This window comes from Lygodium microphyllum, chromosome 14 (assembly GCF_053477565.2).
Source record: "Lygodium microphyllum isolate KBCC chromosome 14, Lygodium_microphyllum_v1.1.10, whole genome shotgun sequence".
NCBI classification, from domain to species: domain Eukaryota; kingdom Viridiplantae; phylum Streptophyta; class Polypodiopsida; order Schizaeales; family Lygodiaceae; genus Lygodium; species Lygodium microphyllum.
In genome coordinates, this window is record NC_141148.1 from 53,231,826 (window position 1) to 53,241,387 (window position 9,562).

At 36.8% G+C, this 9,562-nt stretch overlaps 1 long non-coding RNA gene across 1 annotated transcript; it reads left to right on the plus strand.

The window, feature by feature from the left end:
• Window positions 1–8,290: 8,290 nt before the first annotated feature.
• Window positions 8,291–9,081, plus strand: LOC148025601 (uncharacterized). Its single transcript, XR_015693016.1, has 3 exons — window positions 8,291–8,364; window positions 8,784–8,876; window positions 8,965–9,081. It is a non-coding gene; the product is annotated as an uncharacterized LOC148025601 (long non-coding RNA).
• Window positions 9,082–9,562: the final 481 nt, after the last annotated feature.

A 9,562-nucleotide genomic window follows, 5' to 3' on the forward strand; every position in this document is an offset into this window, starting at 1 on the left:
AACCTCTAATTAATTCCCGCCAACGGATCGATGCCCTTAGTGTAGAGGAGGGAAAGTGGCCCAGTCGGGAGAATCACTCCCCTGTCTTGCGAGGTGCTGCCTCAAGTCTCCATTTGATACCAACTGATCGTATACCAGCAGAGGCGAGGCCATCTTCAAGCAGCAGCGCCCTAGCAGCTAGCCTCACTATGTGCATGACGTGGTTGATCTGAGTTAGAATCACCAGCTCGTTTACATTAAACTGCTTGTCCGCCATCGCCGCGCCCGCCAGCTGTGCTGCTGCCCCTGCTGCGGCCTCGTCTTCTTCACCGCCACGGGCCTTGCGTCCTCCAACTCTCCTTTGTACATAGTCCCGAAGCCCCCCGCTCCCATCTTCCTTTGCTCCGCGAATTAGTTTTGCGTATCTTCTTTCACTTCTTCCTAGGAGAAGAACCTTATTGACTCCCTCCCTTTCCGGCGGCTATGCAGTACCCTTGCAGCTCAAAACCCCCATTCTGCAGGAAGTATCTCTGCGAGACTCCGCCTCCGTCTCCTATCTAGAACAATGTTCAAGTAATCAAGCCCAATCACGGCCGTGATCATTACAAGCGATGCTGTTAAAAGGTATGTCCAGATATCAATCACTTACATAAGAAACACTAGCTGGGAACGCATCGTCGACAGTCATCCAATTGAGGACTTGAAGACGAATAGCTCATTGGCGCTGCAGTACTACGAGGAGAGGACAAAGGCCATAGCATCGACGTGGATATGCCTTCGCGGATCCCATGTCAAGTAAAGAATCAAACTAGCTGCTCATTGATCATCCCAATAGGGAGTTTTCGCGCAGGCAAGCTAATAACTAATCGTATTGTAAAAACGTTTAAACTAGAAATCATATGGTTTCTGATCATATGTTTGTATGGATTTTGTAATGCAGTGTGGTGAAAGGCGATGGACAAAAGACCAAACAGTCATCCAATCGAGGCTAAAGAAAGAGTGTTTGCGCTGATTAAGAGCTCCAAATGCACCGCAAGTGGATGGGGGGTCGAATGATGGACTATATTGTAAGAATTTGACTCAAAGTGAGACCAGCGATCATCAGCGCATGAACTGTTATGAACATGCAAGTGGAGCTATGCAAGTGGAACATGCAAGGTTCATCTTAAGGTTCAACTTAAGGTTTCGTAACAACCATTGATTCTTCTTCTTAAGGTATGCATCGACCATTTCCTTCTTCTAGCACGATACCACTTGTTAATGCTTGTTCCAAGGGTTCCAAGGGCCTCATTGATCCTTGCTTGAGGCTCAATTAATCTAGCAAGAGCAATAACACATCAACCCAATTAGCATGAACTATGCCTATTTTCAAGTCTATATCCCTAATCTACAACAACCATCAAATCATTCCTTGCTCCACTCCAGTGCTTGATAAACACTTTAGCTTTCTACCTGACATTGGTGTTTGGAGCTCCCTAACCTCTATCGTTGTTATTATACACAAAAAATCTATTGTATACAGGTTCAAGTTAGTTTTTTGTGAGTGTTTGGAACTCATTTATGCTGCTATTGGTACTCATGTATTGTTGCTTGAATGTTTGGAGGATGTATTGAAGTGTTTCTTGAGGTGTTTTGAGCTTGTTTGGGTTAGTTTTGATAGGCTATTCATTGTTGTAACAATGTGGACAACAAGCCTTTTTACTAAGAATGTTTATGCCTATTGTGTCCACTAGTCTTTCTGGTATACTACATGTATACCATGATGTATACTACATGTATACCATGCTTGGGAAAGGATAACTGCTGTGATGGGCCTTATTTATAGCCCTAGGGACACGACCTTCCTATCCTAGCAGGGTTTTGTAATATCTGACTTTGCTTGTTTTCAGGAGATGTCCAACCATGCTTGGGAAATGATAACTGTTGTGATGGGCCTTGTTAGCCCTAGGGACACGATCTTCCTATCTAAGCTGGGTTTTGTTATCTCTTGTTTACTTTTTATCCTAGGTTTTCTCGAGCATAAGTTTACTTTTTATCCTAGGTTTACTTTTTATCCTAGGGATGAGCATCAAGCTTCAATTGAGTTTCAAGATAAAATGCTTAAAATTCTTTTTGGTGATATGGTCAGTTCTGATCCCCCCCCAAGCACATATGGACAATATATATATGCCAAGCTTGGCCAAACTACTAGTGCAAATTCCTAACACATGGGATGGAGACTTGAATGGTATAAATATTCCTACCAATCTATATCGTATTGCGAACCAATAAAACATGATGTCACATATATAAAGTTATGCTTGAGATTGCCTTGAGTAACTACATTTGGCTTTTGGTGGTTTCCTTCATTGTAGACTTGAGATTTTAGTAGCTTCTTGCATACCCATTAGACCGACTATGATGTGGTTTTTACCACACTATGATGTTGAAGCCTTTCTGAAATGCCAACCTTTATGTGACATTAGATACACTAAGGGAGAATCAAAACCACAGCAAGTAATTTCTGCATGACTGATTAGGTCCATGGATCCTGATAGGAAGGTTCAATTCATTAACGGCTTTTTGGAGTGCCAGTGGCAATCCGTGATGTTTCAGATGGAGACCAGACCAGAAAATACACAGAAATTCCAGTAAATTCGATTTGATATTATCATGTCCTCTGGTCTTATGATGTTTATGATGTTTATTTTGGTTGATTTCATATGTTCTTCATTATAAGATGTTTCTTGTTTCATAAAATTAATCTAGAAATTATCAAAGTACTATATTTAATTCTTATTTGCTTTAGAATTGCTCTAAACATGTATACTTGAAGCATGCTCATTATGTGTGATGGATAGTAGCATGAGCAGAGCCTTTGTGCTGCTCATTTGTGTCTTGTATGTGGATTGCATGGATAAATTTAAAAAAGAGACACATAAGACTATTTACTGGATGTTTCTATGAAAAGATCATAGAAGATTGTCTAGGCTTACACACCTTCTTTCTTGAAAAGAATATGTTTGGGCACTTTAGCATTCATGTTGAGCACACTATGCCACATATTCTAGCATGAAACACCGATGCATTGCAATTGCTTTACTCATACTGAGATTGGTGAGATTGCCTTGAGTAACTACATTTACTCTTTCTAGGGTTGTAAAAAATGCTAGTATCATTGTTAGTGTGGTTCTTTCCACAAGTTCTTTTTCAATAGGGGTCTTTACATTTGGCTTCTGGTGGTTTCCTTCATTGTAGACTTGAGATTTTAGTAGCTTATTGCATACCCATCTTGTTAGAGACCTAATTTTATGCATCCTTCATCAATCCACTTTGTGTCTTTCTTGATTTTATGTAAATCTTTCATGGGATACTCTTCTTTTGTTCATAGGGTGTCTACTCCTGGGTTACTAACTCTTCACATTCCTTGCTTATCTATATCGTATTGCGAACCAATAAAACATGATGTCACATATATAAAGTGATGCTTGAGATTGCCTTGAGTAACTACATTTACTCTTTCTAGGGTTGTAAAAAATGCTAGTATCATTGTTAGTGTGGTTCTTTCCACAAGTTTTTTTTCAATAGGGGTCTTTACATTTGGCTTTTGGTGGTTTCCTTCATTGTAGACTTGAGATTTTAGTAGCTTCTTGTATACCCATCTTGTTAGAGACCTAATTTTATGCATCCTTCATCAATCCACTTTGTGTCTTTCTTGATTTTATGTAAATCTTTCATGGGATACTCTTCTTTTGTTCATATGGTGTCTACTCCTGGGTTACTAACTCTTCACATTCCTTGCTTATCTATATCGTATTGCGAACCAATAAAACATGATGTATAAATCAACTTTTCTATATGCTTGGGCATATCAATCTTCTACCTTTGATATGTAACTTTAATATATAGATTGATTATTTTTTATTTATGTTTATGTTTCAGGAAGCCATAATGAATAATTTAAGGAGATGTCAATGCAATTATAAGTGTAGGCATTCAACCCTTGGTTATCAGAATGTTACTAGACAAACTTACTATGCACACAGTCGCAAGGATATGAATGGGATAATACACTCATCAGTTCTGGCTCATCAAGAAGGTCAAAATGCCTCTACCAATGATATTCCTATGAGTGAAGATAACCCTCCTATGGATCAACCATCATCTCACTCTTTGCCTAGACGTAGGCGTTTGTGGTGTACATGCAGAACATATTGTGGAGGTGGACGTATGGTTCCTCACTCAACATATGCAAGACACATGAAAATTGAGGAAAGATTTAAGAGTCTCACTACTAATCTTGGTTTACGTGACTCTCAAGGACTACCACAAGATGACATTCTACTAGAGCATAATGACATGGGAGATGAAGTCCATAATGACCCATCAGATGAGATTGACAATTTAGACGAAAGGGAGGATAATGAGGTGGAACCACAACATGAAGCGTTCGATATGGATGATGTTGAACCATCTTTATTTGACAAAATCGTTCAAAGAATAATTCAATTGCAAGCACTTTGGGATGAGCATCAAGCTTCAATTGAGTTTCAAGATAAAATGCTTAAAATTCTTTTTGGTGATATGGTCAGTTCTGATCCCCCCCAAGCACATATGGACAATATATATATGCCAAGCTTGGCCAAACTACTAGTGCAAATGCCTAACACATGGAATGGAGACTTGAATGGTATAAATATTCCTACTTATTGGGAGAAACTTGGTATCATGTTCACACGGCTAGGTATGGTTAACTCCCAACGTTATAGGGTATGCCAAGGAAGTGAGAGCTCTATTCATGCACCATTGCTTTATCAGCCAAGCAAGGAGGATAACTACATTAGAGACACAATTGAATGCTTGTGTAACACCAGAAAAGGAGGAAGGAAGAAGTTAAAGCGTGATTGTTCACAATGTTGTGAAAAGTGTTCCAAGTGTTCTCTACCGAGAAAAGATATGCTCTCTTTTGACTATGTCTCCATTAGAGAACAATTGCGTCTACTAACTAGAAGTAGAACTCTATGCCATGAATTGTTGGAAATGTGGAGAAATAAAAACAAATGGTTAACACAGGAGAATACACTTTGTGATTCTACAATAAATGATTTTTGGGATGGTACAAAATGCAAAAGTGTAAATGATTTTTGGAATCCTGAATCATACTTTGAGCTTCCATTGATATGTAATAACATGCATTGCAAACAAGTCTATACAGCTTGGCCTTCTACCCAAAGGTCGCCATTGCTTGATCATTCATGGGATGATATTGAGAGTGCCTACAAGTTTATCTGCAAATCATGTCGAACTCACATACATGGATACAAAAGGATTTGTAAGGTACACTTTATTATCATGCTCATCTTTTTAATTAATATAAATGAAATTTGATATAGGTTACTAAAATGTGGTGTGTTTTGTGATAAATAGGGTGATCCACGCAATTTCGCCTTGTTATTACATTGGGATGGATTCCAAGCCTCAAAGACAACCCAGAAGAATTGTGGAGTTGTTGAAATCAAAATTCTCAATGTTGGAAAGAGCTCCCTTATTGGAGTTATACCGGTTTTATTTATTCCATTCAGTTGCAAAAAAGTTATTGGAAGCTCTAGTAAACTCTTTCACATATTCATGCAGCCATTGATAGATGAATTAGAAAGTCTATTTGTTGATGGATTTGAAGTAGACTTCAATTATCCAGTCACACAGATTGTTGAGCATGAAAATTCTCTTAGTCGAAGATTCATTGCACGTGCTATGCTAATGATGGTAACTGGAGACCATCCAGCTCAGTGCAAGATTGGATCTTTCAAAGATGGTGGTCAATCGTTTTGTCGTAGAGACAAAGCAATAGCCACTTTGGAGGGTGAGGGCTCAGGATGTTACTTTTATGATCAAAATAGATTCCAGTTGAGATATAGACCAATTAAAAGATCAACCAATGAAATGCTTAGTTCTTTGACTATGGCAGAGCGAGCTCTTACCCAAGCAGAAAGAGAAGAGATTTTGAAAGATGCGGGACTTTCTGGTAGATCATGCTTGTGGAGACTATATGAACTCTATGGCTTTGATTTATCCCTGGACCTTGTCTATGATTGCATGCATATTTTGGCTCTAAATTTGTTCTCAAAATATATATGTGCTCTAGTAAGGACTGTGGATAATAGGATGAAAGTAAAAATTGATGAGACAACACATCGTGTCACTAAAGTAACACCATACTCTATTCGTTATGGTCGCTGGCCAAGATATCCTAGTAAGTATTGTGAGAGCTACAAGGCTGAGGAAAATCAAAAGTGGATTCAATGGTGTTTGCCTTATGTACTATGTGAGATTGAAGGTATTCCGAAGGTGTTCTATGACCTAGGATTGATTCTGATAGACATTGCTCATGCTTTTTACAACTACACTCGCCACAATGGTTGGTCTAGAGAAAATATAGACACTTTGAGAGAATTGCTTGGTTCATGGAGAGTAAGCTCTGAGGAGCTCTTAGGATCAAACTCAGCTCCTTTGGAACATGTTGCAGGTATAAATAATTTTTATTTTCTTAACTTTTTCATATATATAGCAATTATATTTCACTTTAATCGTATATATTTTCTTGCCTCACTAAATGTAGGTTTTGGAGAATTCTTGGATGACATTATTCGACATGGTAGTCATGATGCTTTCTGGTGTTATATTTATGAGCGTATGGTCTCAGTATATGTCAATATCAAAACAAATAACAAAGATAATGAGATTTCTTATGCAAACTACCAAAGACGAAGATTCTTTACATGGATATTTATGCATATTACAAAAGACCAATGTGACAGACTTATGCCGTATCAAAGGATGACAAGAGAACTCCACAAAGCTTTACTACCACCTGATGGATACTTAGTGGATTCTAATAGGTACGATGAATGTCCAGAATGGCATGCATCAGGTCTCATGCATGTATCATGTGTGGAGAAAGCAAAAGAAATATGGAGTTTTTTAGAAAAGGCTAATGATTGTGCATGCAAAAGAGTAGCTCTAACAAAGGGAATAACCATAGGAGCAAAGAAGTTAAGACGCAGAGATGCAACTAATGAAGAAAAGAGATATGTTCATCATAGCTTCAACATAGAGGTGGAAACAGTGACAGAATATAAAAAGGTTTTTCTAAAGGGAGAAGTTTATAAAGTGGGAGATAAAGTGGTGGTAAGATGCGATGAAGACTCTAGAGTGGACATAGATGTTGGCCATTGGAAAGCATGCATATCATCATTTTTTTCGTTTGAATGCAATGGTGAAGTGAAACTATTTTTTGGAGCTTATTACTACAGACAATGTATTGTGGTTGAAAGTGGCCATGAAAGTCTAGTTGTGGATACCACTACAGGTATGAGTGTCTTGCAAAATGGTTTTGTTCCATTTTCATGGGATTGTATTAGACCAATACAATCATTGTTACACAAATTTATTCCACTTCAACATGGAAACAATATCATTGCATATGAGACAAAAGATTTGAGACCAAGGTCACGTTTGATTAAGATAGGTTGCATCGGTTGCATTCCTCCTTGGCTAGAGGAAAATGATGTTGTCTATATGAAGTCTCATCTAGATGCTTTATGTGAGCCAAATGACCTCAAATATGCGGTTATAAGAGCAGTACACTATGAAATGAAGCAAGTAAAAGTGGGATGGCTAACTAATGTACACTTGCAAGAAAATATTTGGAAAGTGAGAATAGAGGATCAAGATTGGAAAGATTGGTGGCTATGTGTATCCACGAAAAAGCAATGGCAAGTACTCAAAACAAAAGCAATTGCAATTGGCAACAAAAGAAAGATTGTACCTACTATGTGGCGTTCGCATGAGCATGAGGCAACAATGTTATGACGGTATGTTTATTGAAGTCTTTTGTTTTGTATTGCTTAATGTAATTTACATTTTCAAATATTATGACGGTATGTTTATTGAAGTCTTTTGTTTTGTATTGCTTAATGTGATATACATTTTCAAATATACATTGCAAATACTTTCTTATTGTTACCATGCCTATGTAGGTTTGCCATGTCGACTTCTAATCTAGAGATGATGGCTCTTTTGAAAAAAATGATGAGTGAGGATCCCAAACTACTTGGGCTTGTGGATTCAGTTGTGGAAGAAGTGAAAGGTAACTAACTCTAATAACTAAATTTATACCTAATTTTATTACTATTTTATGTGTTCTAATCCAAGTGCTAAGGAATTAAGTGATTTAGTTTGATATAGTACTTCTTTTTAAAAAATATAAGTCTCTTATGTTTCTAAACTTTGGTTGTTGATGTTTACATAAAGGTAACAAAATCACAAATGCAGGTACAAGAGATAATGGAACAATGAAAGCTAAGGATGTCATTGGCCCTAATGTCTCTTCAAATCACGATACAGGTATATGTCCTTATTTCTACTAAACTTTGAAAATTTAAATTTGTACATATATTACATCTTGCTTTATTAGGTGATTCATTTTGAGATTAACTAGCTTTAATTAGTCTCTTTGCCAAATTTAAAATGTTCATAGTTATTCATTTCTTTAAACTTTGAGTAATTGTGTGTATATATATAAACATAGATAAAAGAACAACAAAAGGTGGGAAAAGAGGTAATGTAAGAAAGGGAGATAAGGAGGTTACTTGCGATAATGTTTCTTCAAGTCAAGATGCAGGTACCAACTTTAAGGATAAAAAACTTGTACAAATTTGGTGACCCAAATTGATACACAATATCTAATTACTTTCTTTTGTGTTATTGAAAATTTTCATAACCTTGTATTATCGTGAGCTTTGGTTAACTCTATGTATATATAGGTAAACAAGTTACTAAAGATGACACAAGAGACAATGTAAGAAAGGAAGACATTGAGATTGCTTGCCTTAACACTTCTTCAAGCCAAGAATCAGGTATTATCAGCTTTCTTATGTTGATAATGAGTCATTTTTTGAAATGGTTATACTAACTAATGATATTTGATCACTTGAGTATCAATAGGAGTGATACGCATACCATCATATGATGATATCTATCGGCCACCCATGTTGAAATTTAGAGAAGAGGGTAGACTTTATGGAAAAAAGCTCTTGGCTGAATACTTTAAAAGTCAACACACTGTCATGCTCGAAAATTATCATCGAGTACGTAGGTGGTTTGAATCCTTAAACCTAGATGATCTACGTTATAAAAATATGGATAAAAAGTATATCATGAAAATTATATCAGAGAATCACCATGAGATTTTACCATTGAAGTTTACTGGATGTGAGTACATATGGAGAGAGAATGACATATATGACTGGTGGAAGGGTACAAAGCAAGATGAAAGAAAGTATTTGAAGAAAAAAGATTTTTTAAAGAAGGTAAGTTGATTGTTACTTTTTTTAATTGGCTTTCCTAATATTTGATGTGTAGATTCTTAGTTATTGAACTATTAATCTTATGATATATAGAGGGAATTATCCACATCTCTTGGAGTGGATGATATAGATAAGCTTCAAAATGTATCAAATGACATAACATCATCAATGGTAAGATGATATGATTTATAAGTTTGATATCATAAGTGTAGGATTGGCTCTTTTTCTCCCATACT